The sequence below is a fragment of the Lepidochelys kempii genome, chromosome 2 (genome assembly GCF_965140285.1).
Source record: "Lepidochelys kempii isolate rLepKem1 chromosome 2, rLepKem1.hap1, whole genome shotgun sequence".
Lineage (NCBI taxonomy): Eukaryota > Metazoa > Chordata > Testudines > Cheloniidae > Lepidochelys > Lepidochelys kempii.
The window spans coordinates 203,694,770-203,712,094 of record NC_136381.1 but is presented as its reverse complement, the minus strand read 5'-3'; the positions used below and the strand labels follow the sequence as shown (position 1 = coordinate 203,712,094).

Below are 17,325 nucleotides of genomic sequence, written 5' to 3'. Positions count from 1 at the left end.
GACTCAAGTAATGGCCTGTGTTGGAGTTGGTGCAGAGAGGCTGCACTGCAGCAGGCATCTGTAGGGAAATTCTGGCTGGTTCCCAGAGTGTTACATCAGAATGGCAGCTCCTCTGTTTCAAGAGGTGAAGTGTGCACTCTTCCATGCTTGGTCAGTTCTGCTGCTCAGTGTGGGAAGAGAGAATACTAAGTCCTGGCTTTCAGGAAGCTAGCGTCCATGGTCACTAGAAGGGAGCAGTGGCTCCCCTCTTGCAGAAGCTTGTACTTAATGCTGCTCAGAGGTAAAGGGAGCATGGGGTGGGAAGGTCCTTGCACTTCCCTTCACACTGCCCCTTGTGCCCCTGTGCAGAGCTGGGCAACATTCAAGTCGAGGCATATTTTATACCTTTATTTAACACGTGCCCAAGTCTGGCGGTTTAATGCAGAGTGGACTTCCTAGTTACTTCTCCACTGGACGTAACCCTGAATTGCATATTAGAAATGATCACTCACTGTCTGAAACTACAGTCCAAATAGCATACCTAACCTGACTGTCACAAGCACAGATTACATATCATACGTTTGATCAATACATATGGCAACATTTTGGAGTTAGAGTTGCAGCATTTGATGACATCTCTCTCAATGAAGTGAAAAGTGTATACTAAACTTGCATTTTGATCAAAATCTGTCCCAGTCTGGGCAGTGTGTCTGTCAAAAAGTAAGAGCGCTATGGGTTTCGTTTCACCGAGAAGCATACCACAAAATGCTGCTGTCCCGTCTCATTTTTATGTGTTCTTTCACATGATGGTCTGAAAGTTACATAAAATGAATATTTAACTTAACTACAGTTTAATACAGACTAATGTAATTGCTTATTAATTGAAGTAAATTATCCTTACCATATCTGTCAGAGGTAAAACTACATATGATGCACTCATTAGTTTATGGACTCAGAATCCCCAAGAAAATATCAGGTATCTACATAATGTCCCACAGTGCTGTATTTTACATTTGGATGTCTCAGTTAGCTTACAGTGTAGAAAATCACATACAGGCAGACATCTCCCTATCGACTACATACCTAAGGAGGCTTGTGTTTATTCCTGCAAATGTTTTCTGCAATATATTTCATTCAAGAAATGTTCTTTTGATAAAATGGATAAGATTATGCAAATGCAGTTTAGGGCTAAAACAAGCTCTTTTTAGCCATACCATCATCCCTTTCCAAATATGCACTAGATAGGTATGTTTCTGTTTTAACTGTGATAATTGTATGATTGGGGAAAACACATACTTTAGTTGATATGACCTGGCTGATCATTTAGGTTTGCCTCTAGCTGCCACGAGTCACATCGAGGCTAATTACTGGGAGAAAATTATGGTATAAGTACAACAAAAATATTACATGTTGATAATATTAAGAGTAGGGATTGAATGGCTAAAGAGATTGATAATATAGAGTCTTTCACCTTTAGGTTGCCAATCCAAATCCAAGTTGGTTGCAATGTTAATGGACAGGTGTCCACATCACAAAAACCATCACAACAGTTAGTACTAATTGCCAGTCTTGTTGGCAGTCTCAAGCAGAGAAATCTTGGACTGAATGGGGACATGGAAACTACACACCTTAAAAGTGGTCCCACGATGAGATGATGCTCTTTGTTGGAGCAGTGTGGGAAAGCTTACCTTGCTGCTGCCCAATCTGTACCCGTTGTGTAGACAAACAGAGTTCATTCCCTAAGTCAGTATAGCTACTTTCACAAACACTAATATATATATATAAGAATGTTTTTATGGCATTGGGTTTGCAAAGGGTGAACCACATTTTAAAAGACAGCCCCATAGATTATCTCTTCTCTCATTCATGATTGCACAGACCACCTTCCCACCAATTCACACTCATAACTTCCCTGTGGCAACTACAGTAATTGCTTACATGGAAATCTGTAATAAGAAATTATTTCATATATTCTTTTAATGCAATTTAAAAGCTGGAAGCAAAGAGGAAAGCCAACATCATATGATCTGCCAATTCTTCTAGCTCGCAAACAAGTGTTCCACAGATCACCAGTAACCCTCAGGTCACAGTTTGAAAGGCTCTGGTTTAAGGTAGCATTTTCAAAATACATCTGTGGGAAAAATACTTAATGTTGAGGGGTGCTCTCTGTTAAAACTCCGATTTTCCCAGACACTAGATAATTAGTAGGCAAGGGATGGGGGCAGAGGGTTGGAATTGCAAACAATTATGTCAAAGGACTTGGCTAATAAGCAGTGTTATTATAGGGACATGTTCAAGAGGCACCTGTATTCATTTTTGGAGCTTGTTGGGATGCTGAAAACATTGTACTGAATATTATAGAAGAGCTTAATATTACAGATGTAAGTGACTAACGGCAAACAAAAAAATTCTAAGATCTTTTTATTTACTGAAGTCAGAGTTAAACTGATATTTCCAAACTACTTTGCAACACAGTCGAGTGTTGTTTTTTCAGACAAACTACTGAATTTCTTTCTTGATCTTAAGTAAACATTGAGCTAATAAAGAAAGAGGCTTCCAAGCAACACAGAAGTTTAATCCAACACTTTTGAGTAGAAATGAGATTTTCACACAGTCCAAGCAAAGCTGCATATTACAATGCAAAACAGCCCCTGCCATTGCAGTTATCACTACACAAGGACCATTCAAGTACTATTAGCAAGACTTTTGATGCTTACTCTGATGAGTTCCAACAGCAGAAATTTGGTATGCAATAGCCTGCTTTATCAACAGGACAAAACAATCATTCTTTTTTCAGCTCTTACAGTACTAATAATTCACTTCCTCAAAAATCTACTGATAATTCTTGTGGGCTGGAAACAGGGAAGAGTTTAGGTTTAAGAAAATGGTTAGAACTGATTGATGACTTGAACTATGTCAAACTTTCATTATGAAACCCAAAACCACATGCAATGTCCTGGTTTCAAATTTCGTTAACTCACAACTCTGCCCAGGTTCTGCCACACTTTTTCTAAGGTTCAAAAAGGTTAAGTGAAACAGCATACCTAATTTTGACCCAAATGTGGACAGGGGTCAATATTGGATTGGATCTAAAAACCCTGCAAAATATGTGGTTTTGGGGCAAACAAAGTGAAACTTGGGGGGTTGTGCTGAATTTGCTTTGAATTTTGGAGTTTGCTCCAATCCAGAGCTCAGAAGATCCCACAAAAACAAAATTTGAAGAAAAAAAGTTCACAGAAAATGAAATAGTTTTGCAAAGCTCCACTGGCAAACTAACAATGACCACACACCATACCTAGCAATATGGATGTGCTAAAATAAAGGGTATTCTAGCATATCCAGTGCCACTATAATACATTTCATTTGTAGAAGCACACAGGAACATGATACAAAAGCAATCAAGCAACTTAACACTAAAGCAAACAACCTCAAAATGACAGGTTTCAGAGGAACAGCCGTGTTAGTCTGTATTCGCAAAAAGAAAAGGAGGACTTGTGGCACCTTAGAGACTAACCAATTTATTTGAGCATGAGCTTTCGTGAGCTACAGCTCACTTCATCAGATGTTTACTTTCTATCCCTGTTAACTTCCAGAACACACTGGAATATTTGACTTAGTTGAATAAAAACCAGAAAGAATAACTATAATAATGGAATCAGAATACTAGGTCAATAATCAAAGAAACAAGGTTTTAGAATACTTTTAATGTTTTACCTCACCAATTTAGTGCTTCCTAGTTCCTGGTAACAATTATAGCATAGCCTTTGTTGAGTAATTAATTCAGGTAATGAATACCTGACCTGAACAGAAATTCATCTGAGTGAGTAATTAGAGATGGGATCCCACCAAAAAATGGGTAATTTTTAGGATCCTTGGTTAGAAGTCAGGTATAGATGGGACATTTATATGTACTTAAGGCCTCAGCACAAGAAAAGATATGAATAAAACATATTCCCGTAAGTGTAGTACAATACAATACAGTAATATAATATTTTGGGGAAATCAATTTATATTTTAGTTGATATCTTTACAGTTCTTTGAAGAAATGTGGGGTAAACTGCTGTGTGTGCATGAACTTTCGCCATCAAGCATCATTGTTATAAAATTAATATTCATTTGATTATTTCTTTTCAGTGTCAATGTTCAATTCCTTCCATAGTACACAGTGATATATAGCATTTGTTTTCTGTTCAGCTTTTTAAAATCTTCATGATTTTTCCCACTTATAAAGATAGTTAGCACCTTCATTAGAAGTTGTGAAATATGTTACTCAAGAAAGATACAGAGGGTACTTTTTGTGTTATCTTCCAGTTCATTATAATTTTTTAAGTATATAGATGCGGAATTTCCCTGTGCCATACCTGAGAGATGTGCAGTTTCAAATGTGGGTGGAACCAGGTAAGGAAAGATGCTTTTTCATTTGGACATAACCTTTCAAACAATATAAGATTGGTGTAAATTACTGCAGGCACAGAGAAATAACTTCAGGACCAAGTTACCCCTGTTTTACATAGCTTTTTATTAGGATGTGGGAGGAATATGGATATGGGAGGAATATGACTTCTGTGTCACCCAGTACATTGCACAGTGTAGAATATAGAATATTTGTTTCTGAAATACAGATCATCTTCATATACAAGCACACACCAATGTACTACCATCAGTAAACTGTGCTTTAAAACAATAGTCACTCAACACCAAAATTTAAGTTTCCTTTTATATCATTTTTTGTTAAAAATAGCTTTTAGGGGAAAAGCACACAATATTTTTCCATTCTTTCAATTGCTACCATTTTGTTGCCATTGTCAGAATGCAGTAAAGGGTTATGTCTTTTCTGTTTTATTTAGAGGTGTGTAAATCTTTCCATGCACGAGAGGAATGTTACCTGCAGTCCATATTGGACTTTTCAAAATAAGGAATAAAAAGAATCTGCTGTACTACCAAATGAGTGAAAGAAATTTAATTAACACCTCTGAAGTGTATGCCTATTTAACTATCATAACAATATGCGTGTTTGTGTATGTATATATACATACACAAACACTGCTAGATTCTGTCCTTTTGAACCTATGTCACCTTACTGAAGGCCATGGGTATAGATGAGGGCAGAATTTGGCTTATTCAATTTAACATATCATCTTGACACACAATTTTAAGATTAAATGACAGTGTGTAATTTATTACTATTTAAAATGCTAGTTTCATGAGAGGATAATTTAACCCCAGAGTCAGTGCAGAAACCCCTGCAGTCAAACAAATTAAGAACAATAAGTTAAGAACAGGAAAAAATGAGTTTATGCTAAGAAAAAATACAAAGATGCATGAAAAGCAGTATGCTATGTTTAACTATACATAAGAGACAGGTGTCACAAAAACAAACAAAAAAAATCATGAAGTCAAAACGAAACTTTAACTCACCAATTTCCATCTGTTAAATCTGAATCTATGCATAATTGATTATCCATGACTGGTAAGTTCTTCTTTTCCTAGCCTAACATTCCACTAAAGTAAACAGTTTTTGAAAAACAGTAAGGACAGAATAAAGATTTTTTTAAAATGAAAAATTACATATCAGTTAATGATATAGCCGACCTGTGTTTGAGAATTTTAATCATGTGAATATTAAATATTAATAACCTAATATGTTATTGTTACAGTATGGTTACAAGCTTCTCCATGCTTAAGGAAAGAGGAAAAAGTAGGAATATGTAACGGGGAGGGGGGAAGAGAGAAGATACAGAAAGATGAGAAGCAGAGTCATAAGGAAAATGTGTCAACAATAAACAAGAGGAAATGAGAAAGAAGGAAAAGATGAAGGTGGAAACTAATCTCTGTGTGTCATTATGACTGCCAGAGTACTGGCAAAGCAGCAGCATCCTTTTATTTCAATTTTAATCATTTCTGAATTTTAATACCCTGTTCCTTTTGTAATTCTCCTGGCATTCCCCATATGCATCCATCCCAGCCAAAACACCAGTGTAAATTAAATGGCACACAACCACACTACTCATGTAGCTTTCCAAAAAGAACCAATCTGGTGACCAAAAGCAGAAAAGGTATGTCTACCTTGTGTCCCTGTGGATGGGTAGCCAATTAACTGACTTACTGTTCCCCACTTTCTTTAATTTTGAAAAGAAATGCAGTGGTTAAGTAACCTAGTAATACAGAATCATTGAATAAATAAATAAATAAAGCAAGCCAGTAGTAATACAATAATCAGTGACCATCAGGGCCTGGAAAAATGAGTTTGCTCTCACTGGCACTAAGGAGCATCACATGATTATTTAATTACAGCTCTAATTTTTGTCTCGTGGATGGCAACATATCAACAATTAATAGGGCAAATAGAGGAGACTGCATTTTTAAAGAGACAGAACCTATAAAATACTGCTTGGAAATTCAGTATGTCAAACAGTAAAATGCTGCTTGAGGAATGTCTTTGTGTCACACAAATAGCTGTTTAACTATGTAACACATATATTAAAAATATCAACTCTGCTAGTATAACTTTATTAGGTGGTATCTGAAAGCATTTTTCAGAATAGTCAAAAATAATAAGCCTGTTTCTCACAGGATAAATCACCCAAAAGCAGCATTTAATGGAATCACAAGTCCAATAAATGAAAATATTGTTATAAAATGAACACATCCTTTATTTTAAAAAAGTACTACAGTATTCTGCAGTGATTATAGTCTTCTGTAAGCCAAATTAAATATTACATCTGCAGTGGGACAGAATGACTTCAATAGGAGAATTTCTTTCATAGAGTACTGAATTAGGTTCAATAGCAATACTGCCATGGCTGGGTCTATTCATGAAAAATGCTGTACCGTTGGTCTTGTTTTTAATCATAAAAAACATATCTGTTATCTAAGCACCCACTTTTGCTCTCAGTTACACATATACAGTTCCCATTATGCCTGATCCTGTAAGTAATCTCAGTGCAAAACAACCATTGGCAACTATGCTGAGTTCTGTATATGGAACACTTACATTATTATGATCACAATAATCAGTGTAACCTGGACACACACTGGAGGGGGAAAACTAGCACTAGGTAAATATATTATTTTGCTTATGATGGTCATTTTCTATAGCATCTGGCAGTCCAAATCACTGGTCACAAATATTTATTATATAGAATGTATTTCAGACAATAATAGTAGTTAAGAGCTAATGCTGGAAAAGAAGATTCTAAATGTCATGTCATATACGTTAAAAAAAAACAAAAAAACACCTACCGTACTAGAATTAAATTATTTTTATAGTCTGGCTACTCAATATGCAATGAAGATATATATATTTTTTAAGTTCTAAAAAAATGCCTGTAAGGATATTTGATTTGAATGGGCAAAGATGTATATGAATTGTTTCCATGTACAAGACTGGGAAAGAAAATAAAACTGGTAAAAAACAATTTTTAAGTATTACTTAAATAAAAGAAAGTGTTCATAAAAAGAAATGAAATGACCTGTTCCTACAGAAAAATTTGTGAAGTTGAGTTGTTTTGACTGAAGTCTTGAAAATTCTGGATTGAAGATCTGAATCTATAATCTTAAAAGAAGGTTGGCAAGCAAGAGCCTGCATTTAAGAGTATCTATCATTCTCTTTATGCGATATGTAATGTACAGATAACATGTCTCACAAAGACTGTAATTAAATGTCTAGTGCACTAGTAATGCTAATAAGCATACAGTATTTATATTACAATGAATCCTTAAACTAAAACTGTCATTTTAAAACTTTTAAGATATTTTTAATTGTTCTTGGAACCTTTTATACCAATCAAGAAAAACCCACCTATGAACAAAAACATTCATAGTTAAAATAAACTTTCCACTATTATTCCCCATATACAAATCTATTGGTTTAAATTTTAATTACAAACCTTTTAAACTCAAGTTGAAATTTCACTTGTTTTTGTTTGCTGTTGCTATTTGCTGCATACATGTGTGTATATATACATACACTAGTACTGCATGAAATACTATATATAGAGAATTTGAAATATTGAAATGTATTCTGTTCAAAACTTATTTTTCATTGTAAGTGGTTTCATTTATCTGGCCATCAAGAACAGACAAATTCAATATACACTAGTTTCGGATGGGCATATGAAAGATACTCTAAACTGTAAGTAAAATCTTTCAGTTTGGGTCCCAGAACAACATCACTGCTTTGCACTTATACAGTCTAATGTTTTTCATCCAAATATATCAGAGTGCTATGCAAATAGAAACAACGTAACTAAGTAAGCCTTACAACACCCGTCGGACAGGTAGGGAAAATAAGGCAGATGATACGCAGTAAGAACCTTATTTGGAAAAATGCTGAGCACCTATAATTTCCAGTGATTGCAGCTGAAGTTGTGAGCGCTCAGTTCATGTGAAAATCAGGCCCTAATAGTGGCATTTTCAAAAGCACCTAGGTACGTAACTCCCATTGTCTAGGCACTGTAAGTGATTTGTCCAAGAACACACTTTGAGTGAGTAGCAGAGATGTGAATAGAACCCAGGAATCTTGACATCCATTCTGCCACTCTGTCTACCAGGAAAGGATTAAGGGGTAATCCTTAAAATATGGTCCCCATAGCCAGATATGTCCCCACTGCTGCAGTGACACAATACACAAATGATTGCTGATAGTCAGCTACTTGTTGCCAAAGCAAGAGCCTGAGTGAAGCAGATGTACTTTGGGTTTAAAGGCCCTCCCTGAGTGCCTCAGGTCATGTCAAAATATGAGCAAAGGGGAAAGTCCAACTCAGCTGGTGTAAGGTACATACTGCTGTCTGTCTGAGAGGAACAATTTTTGTGGATTTATGGCCACATAATCTTAATCCACCTATGCATTTAATGAAAGAATCATTGACACAGATGAAGAGGGCTTATTTCATGAATCAGTGTTATCAAAGCAGAGTTGCTGCAAAACAACTGAAAGGGTATAAATAGGCCAATATAAAAAAGAAATGTTACACTATCATATCTCACCCTGAATATTTATATGTAGACAGACAATCTGTATCAGAATAACTGATCTCAGAAAAAGTATTTTTAAAACAAACAGTAAAGGGTACAGTTGCCATATATTCTATAATACTAAACAATGTGTGTTAATATTTTGTTCACACCGTATACATTAGACCTGATAGTGATCTCTTACCAGTTATATACAAATGTAGCGCCATACAGAGTTAGTCCTGATTTTCAACAGAGTTACTCCTGATTTTCATCAACGTGAGTGAGAGGAGAATTAAGCCCAGCAAGTTTAAAGAGAGATATTTACTATTCAGAACAGCATTTAAGAATGAGAGGTATGTTATCATACCAGACTAATTTTAAGGGGAATCACTTGTATAACTTATGACAGGTTTCAGAGTAACAGCAGTGTTAGTCTGTATTTGCAAAAAGAAAAGGAGTACTTGTGGCACCTTAGAGACTAACCTGTAGCTCACAAAAGCCTATGCTCAAATAAATTGGTTAGTCTCTAAGGTGCCACAAGTACTCCTTTTCTTTTTGTATAACTTATCTGATTCATATGCTATATATGGCCATAACCTACCCTTAAATCTTTGTTCAGAACTTCATCTAATGTTACGGAGATCTGTACACCCTGACGGAGGGCTTGCAGAACCATTAAAAAGTCAACATTTGCCAACCAGTAAACGGATGTTACCTATATCCGATATGAAAGGACAGTAACTGTGGGTAAACACCTACTTTTTAAAAGGCTTGCATCCTTTATGTTGTAACAGTTACAAACTGTGGTACAATGGTGAGAATTAGAGTTGTTAGTACCATACATATGGAAGAGGACATATACCTTTAATTTAATATTAAATGTAGTAAATTTCTAACTTATTTTGAACAAAGGGGGCCTTGGTGGCAAAGATTAGATGCAGAACCTCCTGATAGTTAATTTAATGTATTCTCTTCAAGGTGTAAGCTGTTTTTACTAACGTTATCTACAGGTTAGCAGTCAGGTAATGAAACAAAGATTAAAAATAACATAATGGGATTCTCTCAGGTAGGAAACAGACTTTTTAAGAAGTTGCAAAATTTAAGTAGAAGTACTACAAGCTCTTATTTTACAATCAAACTGGAATATAGGTTGTTTTGATTTTTTTAAATAACGTACAGCAACTTTGTAACAACTAAACTTTAAAAATGCATTAGATTGCATAGTGAAAGAGCTGCAGAACATTTTTCATCATACACACATCCGTGCTTTCAGTTATTAATAAAATGCTTCTGCCCTTATTTGCAGTTGCCTGAATATACAATCTAAGTGGCTCGGTAGGCATATATTCTTAAGGAATGATGTTTTCACTGTTTGAAACACAACCCAAGAACGCTAGGCAAAACTGAATACTGTGTCTTTAAAACTGGCTTCTGCATGCCACAGAAAGCAATATGGAATCATCTTTCTTTAAAGTTCCTTGTGGTGTGGAATGATAACAAAACTTTTCTTTTTCAAACAAGGAAGAGTCAGCTGCCATGGATAACACCGCAGGTAGATATTAAAATGGAGACAGAACCATTATTTAGTAGCGACAGGAATATAAATACATGCACTAACCTATAAACTGGTATTTACTTCAGGAAAGTAAGTAATATTTTCCCTCTGATTGCTGTGCTGTCAGTTTAATGCAGCATAAATAAACAGTAGGTGCATGATAGCTTTAAGTAGAAAGTGTTCACTCCACAAGAGGAGCAGATTACTAAAGCCTGATGCCCATAATGGCAAAAACAGAACTTCCATTTAACCAGAAAAATATGTTCTCTCATACTAAATGATTAGTAGCATTCCTATTAAATCAGGTTTCAGAGTAGCAGCCGTGTTAGTCTGTATCCGCAAAAAGAAAAGGAGTACTTGTGGCACCTTAGAGATTAACAAATTTATTTGAGCATAAGCTTTCGTGAGCTACAGCTCACTTTTTGTCAAAATTCTATGAAAAATGCCATGCAAACAACTTTACCAAAAACATTCATTTTAGGAGCCCTAAATTGGAATAATTAAAAAAGTAAAAAACGCTTTCCTGTAATTTTATCATCCCACTCTAAATGACAACTTCGTATCATCATCCTAGTATAACAAAAAAAATTAAAATGATGTATGGAACTGTCTATACTTTCAGTTTTTTTCTCCTTGTATTCCGTGACTGAAAAATCAAAGTTTCCTCTTTGGAAAAGCAATGATTTCTAAGGAGATTGTACATACACTCTACATCTATTAACATAAATTAAAAGGAACTAAAATGTTCCACTTATATTTATAACTGTTCTAAAAGGAAAGTTTGTGGGTTTACTAGATACTTAATAAATATATCTAGAGAAAGTAATGGCAGGTATGCATAAAAGGGTTATAAAATTCTGCAGTAGTATCTATGCTAAAATAGAATAGACCTTAGAAACATGACTGAAATATTTTTTTTAAAAAAAAATCACATTTCCCCCATTTTTAATAGAGAGATTTAAGTAGTCCGGAATATTGTGTTATCTTGAACAACAATTTCTCTGTAGTCCAGATGCAAAATGTTAATATATTTATCAATCTGTTAAGAAGATTACTAAATTTTATTAATTTGTCTCCCTCCCGCAATACAACTAGAAAGCATAACAAGGATTTCAAATTAATTTTATGGTATTCAGTTAAAAAAAATCTGGCAAACAGCTGTATTTCAACAAATGTATTCCTTGACTGTAATAAAATTTTCCTCTAATTTAAAACATCAAATTAGATTTTTAAAAAAAAATAATGCAGAACTTTAATTGAAGACTGCAAAAATTGAAGTCATATGCATTTAATCCCTTCTCCAACCAAAAATATCAATGTAATATAAGTTGTAGTTATCCATGACTTGACTACATGAAAGAGAGACACTTCTGTGATTTGAAAGGGCACACCTGCCTACATCCCTTTGGGATTTTATATTAGAGAATTACTATTGAACTTTGAAGACAGTACACTGTATTTAGTTTAGTACTATCTGTAACCAAAGGATCTCTATAATAATAAGGGACAGGTGCTTATCAGCTGACCTTATGGGCCTACATTGCAAACCATAACCTGTTAAGATAAAAATGATTACTACAAGCTTTGGCTAAATTGGGAGATTCTCTCTTTCTTCCTATTCTGCAAATCAACATGTACCATTAATGAATCACAGGCTGACTTTACCTGCTTTATATTTCTTTCTCAGAAATAAGCAGTATCTAAGGACTTATCCTTGTTGAAAGAACAGGAGAAGAGAAGGAGGAACTCTTTTGGTAGTAACTTTGCTATTTAATGATTCAAGAGCAAAGAAACTAACTTTTAAAAAATGCATGAACAAAAAGCATTCCACTTAAATATTTTTGTCCCAGTAAACTAATTTTGCATACAAAGAACTATTATTTATTACACATTTGCACTTGTAGGGAAAAGGAGGAATGCACTGATTCGAGAAAAAAAAAAACTATACAGGCTTTTTGGAGACTTCCCTCTTGTTTTTCCCTTGTTTTTCTTAGATTACTGTTTTTTCCTGGGGAAAGAGGAATTCCTTGGAGTCAGTTGTTTCTTTTTCATTGCTGTTTGTACTGAAGAGTGGGTACAACTGTAGACAATGATTTTATTTTTGTTATAGAGCTTTATAATGTATGTGGGCTATCCATTTACATGTATATACACAAACATGTATGCATACATATGCGGTCTTTTTATGTTCACTTTTTACTATACATGATTACATATTTTTGTGTATCATATTATTTCCACTTGATAAGTGAGATATTAATAAAATCTGAAACAGGAAATGTGTATATATAAAGTGTATAAATAATATACACACTGCAAGTGTATATGATACAAATTATAGATACTGTACTGTATTCAAGCCTTTACACAGTACACAGTTTCAACTTTCTTTTTTAAATAATGCACGAGAGTTAATGTCTTTATATCTGATGACTGCTTTAAACTTGGAGATAGGGAAATATAATCCTTGTATTAACTAACGTTGCAATTTTACACTATTTGTAACCTTTTCTAACAATGTGAGAAAAACAGAGTAAATATATTAAATTTGTTTCACAACAGATGCTTAGGTTGTTAATATTTAAGATGCTTATTCATGCTATTCCTGTCTGCACATTTGTCAAAAACGTAAGCTCGAATGCTAATGTTTGCCAGCAGACTGGAGCAGACAGATATATACCAAATGATATACCAATGTACTATACCAAAATGATATAAAGTAGAAATAAAGGACTGCTGCTAAATCATAAACCTCTGTTACTAGATCACATGCCTTAACCTTAAGAGTTCTTGAATCTGAAATTATGAATTATTTTCATAGGAAAATTACACTAGGTTTGTCTGAATAAAACTGATTGTTGGTGTTTGCCGATATTTTTTACCCATTTTGGGTAAAAAGATGGTGTAAAATATTTTAGCAAAGTTTTCAATGCTCTAAGGGTTTCTCCCTCAGTAACACAAGCACTTTAAATTTCTGGGACTGGCAGAGCAAAACTTGGAAACTTGTAGGTGTCTGTCAGTAGTTCTTCTCACTGGAACTAATAAAAGATTTCGACAAAATTATGATTTTCTGTTTGTCTTTTTTTAAAAAAATATCCAAGGCATATATTTGTACTTGAATTATTTTCCTTTGAACTAAATGCCCCTCATACATATTGTAAAATGACGTTTGAAAGGCGGCTCGGGGGCTTTTAAACAGTGGCACTATCTTGGTGGGACGCTTTGGTTAATGTACTTAAAACTATCAACTTATGAGGATTTTCCAATGTATGTTTGGATCGCTGCTTGGAATTAAATATTCTGTTTCCTTTTGGATCCTTCGCTGCTGCTTCAAGGGCCCAACCAGTTCTAAAGTGGAAAACGCCAGGGGAGGGACCTCCAGCGGAGAGGAGATAGCGTACCTGTGCTTACAGTGCCTCCTCACCCCTAAGGTCACAGGCACGCCAGCTGCCACGGTGCGTGCTGCGAGAAACGTTTCCCTCTCAGAGATCACTGCCAAACTTGATCTCCTTCGCGTTTCTCTTCCTCCCCCCTTGCAGCCTCGCAAGACGATCCTCAGCAACTTTGCGTTTCAGGTTAAACACGTCGGCCAAGTACCCCCCAGCCCAGCCCAGCCCAAACACGTTTATCAAACGCATCTTTTACAGCGCTCCCAATCCAGGCAACCTGTCGCCAAGGCGGCTGGCCGGTGTTACACCGGCACCCTCCCGTGCTCAGCACGCTGGGGGTGGGGGAGAAGTTTCCCAAACTTTCCGGGAACTTGCCTTTGTCAAGTGGCTGCTGCAGGGCCAGCGGCTCCGGCTCTGCCCCTCGGCAGGGGTTCAGCAGCAGCCGGAGCCCAGGCGGGACAACCCCCCAGGGTTTATGGCATGCAGCTCTGCCAAGGCGGCAGGTGTGTGGAGCGCCGGCGCTGCTCGGGGAAGGGGTTTCCCCCTCCTGGCCTCCCCCCACTTTTCCAACCCCACAATGTGATTATTAATACGAGAACCGGGGCGCGCTAGAGACTGGGGGGGGGGGGCGGAGAAGGAGGAAAAAGAGACCGACTCACTCACGAGAGCGCAGCGGGCGACACCTTCAGCTTCCCAGGCGGCGGCGAAGTTAATCGCGCTGAAGTTCAAGTTGTCTGTTCACCCATCGGGAGCGGGCGTCTAGAGGAAGGAGACGCGGAGTCGGCAGCGGGGGGGAGCAGGCTGCTCAGGAGGAGCCCGGGCTGGCAGCAGGGCAGCAAGGTACCAACGCGGGGGACCGGCGTGTGCCCGGCTCCCTCTCTGTGGCGGAGCCCTTGGGCGGGGAAGGACGCCGGGCGCAGGCTCCAGCGGGCGAGCCTCGGCCGGGGGTGGCTCTGCTGCACCCGTGCGCCGTGTCTCGCCGCCTCTCTCCCCCTGGCGGACGCTGCTTCGCGCCTGTGCCGGAGCCGAGCCGAGCCGCCGCCGCCGCCGCGGCTGCTGCCCTCCCCGGGTGCGCGGCGGCAGCAGCAGCAGCAAGCGGCAGCAGAGCCGGGCTAGGGAGGGGGAGGCTGAGCGCCGGCGTAGAGCGGAGCCGGGAGCCGCCGCCGCCGCCGGAGCCGGGTGTGCGTCTGGCGCTCGCTCTTTCCCCCCTTCTGCTTGCCCTTGTTTTTGGGGCTGAGTTGGTGAGAGTGGTTTGTGTGCGCGCGTGTCTCTGCCCCCTCACCCCGGCTCGCGGTGGAGGAGGAAGTCAGGTGAGAGACACAAATCCCCTCCCAGCCCTTGTGCGATGGGTAGGAGCTAATCACTGTTGTTGTTGGGCTGCTGCTGCTGGTGGTGGTGGTTTTTAATGCTATTATCTTTCCTCCCCTCCCCTCCACTCCCGGAGAGCAGCGCCCCTCGCAGGAGCACCGGGCTGATAACCCCCCCCCCCCCGGCACGCAACTCTTGAACCTCCCCCGCTCTTTCCTCCCTCCCACCTCCACTTTCTCCCTCCTGCTCGTTTATTTCAATATTTATACCCCACATGCTTGGCTGTCAGCTGCTGCCCGCTTCAAGCGAGTGAAAGGATGAGCGAGCAGGCCAGTTTCCGAAAGGGATCTGACAAAGGTGATCAATATTTTAAGGGTCAGATCGTCAAGTGGGACCGGAGAAGAGGGAAAGGCACGGGGCTCCCTCTCTCTTTCCAGATGGGCCGTGTATGCGCGCCTGTGCCCCGGCCGCTGAGACCCTTGGGTGGGGAGAGAACAAGCTGGCGCAGATAAAGTTAATGGAAAGTGTGTGCATGGGGAAGTGGCTCTGAAATCTGTATTGAGTATGACAGCAGGCAGCCCGTATTTGCTTTAGATAAGGGGAGCAGGGATGTGCTGGATTTTTTTGTTTGTTTTTTTGCAAGCATTCCACGTCTCAGGCTCATGCCGTGAACTGCACGGTGTCAGTTTGCAACTAGCCACGCTGGAGTCACTCAGTGTGTGTTTTTTAGACGCTGCCCTTAATTCTGTGGTCCTTTCATACGATGTTTTATGTCGCACAAAGTGCCTTTAAATAATTATATTTCTGATTTTTCTTCATTAGTGTTAACTGCCGCTTGGAGAGACTTTTTAGATCTTCAGTCCTTCCTTAGCTGATGCACAGTTTGTAAGTAAAGTTCCTGGAAAGTGAATCTGGCAGTGAATTCAATTTTTCCTGAAAGCTGAGATTGTTTCTTTTCCTCTAGGAGCTTGTGAAGAGAGAACACTGGGGATTCTGAATGCCAATCCAGTCACAATCTGTATTTTCAGTCTGTGGCAGATTTGATCTCTCAGCTCCTGGAACAAATAAACAAAACTCCTCTAGACAACTTTATATGTTTTTGAAATAGGAGCTCTTGACATTGTTAAGCTGATACACCTTTCTTTAATAAGCCAGTGCTACACTATTGTATTTATTGGCATAAAGCTGCCACTTTGTAACACCATTTTTGAATAATCATTAATCCACAGGGAATCCATGAAGCCCAAAGGTTACATTATAGTAATAATATAATAATTAATAATATTGATCTTGCCAGCAGGGAGAACTCTTTTAGGTAGTTACTACCAGACACTCCCATTCATACAAGACATAGTGGGGCAAATTCATCCCTGGCGTAACTTCATTTGACTTCAGTGGAGTTGCGACAGGGATGAATTTGCCCTACTATCTCAACCTTGAAATAATGTCCCTCCCTTTCCCAAGAGTATCTAATGCTGAAGTCTCTGACCAGTTCTGGCCTTTCCATCTGAGAATAATATCTAGTTTTGTTAGAAAAATTCAAACTTCTCTACCTGTGACTATGCTACCCGAACAGTTTTAGACCTGTTAACAATTTCTTGGAGTGGCAGTTCATTTTCTGATCTTTAGGAATTACAGGGAAATATAATGAGCATTAAAGCGAAGAGCACTTCACACATGCCCATTCAAACACTTCTTGGAGATGCCTACCAGATGAGCTCCTCGCATTCAGTGTGTGGCACATTTCCTTTTGTCAAATAAATGTCTTCTTTGCATACATCAACCACTTTTGACTCAATGGTCAGTGGTTATTAATAATAATACAGTATTTCACTTCTTCAAAGTAGTGATAAATAATTAATCCTTGACTCCCCAGTAAAGTATTTCAGTAAGTGATATTATCCCCAATTTACAGGTAGGAAAATTTAAAAAGAAAAAAAAAAGAAAAAGAAAGATTAAGCGATTTGCCTGAGGCCACACATTGAATCAGATGTAGAGACAGGAGTTAGTGGTTCCTAATCCTGTATTTAGACAACACTGCCTCCTAAAGACCCAAAAATGCCTCATGGAAAACATTGCTCTAAGAGAGAGTTCTAGAATTATATGTATATAATCTTTTTTGTTGTTTTAGAAATA

The 17,325-nt window shown here is 38.1% G+C and overlaps 1 protein-coding gene and 1 long non-coding RNA gene across 3 annotated transcripts in view; one reads left to right on the top strand and one right to left on the bottom strand.

Annotated features, from left to right (window-relative positions):
• Positions 1–14,622, bottom strand: part of SATB1 (SATB homeobox 1) — a 107,958-nt gene extending 93,336 nt beyond the window's left edge. Inside the window, exon 1 of one of the 2 annotated variants that reach the window (XM_073333528.2) lies at positions 14,541–14,622. The gene's annotated coding sequence lies outside the window, so the exon portion shown is untranslated. The remainder of the gene's footprint in view (positions 1–14,540) is intronic. The other variant, XM_073333529.2, reaches the window with a different exon arrangement.
• Positions 14,623–14,830: 208 nt separating this feature from the next.
• On the top strand, positions 14,831–16,383 carry LOC140907473 (uncharacterized). Its single transcript, XR_012157504.1, has 3 exons — positions 14,831–15,191; positions 16,012–16,074; positions 16,154–16,383. It is a non-coding gene; the product is annotated as an uncharacterized LOC140907473 (long non-coding RNA).
• The last annotated feature ends 942 nt before the right edge of the window (positions 16,384–17,325 follow it).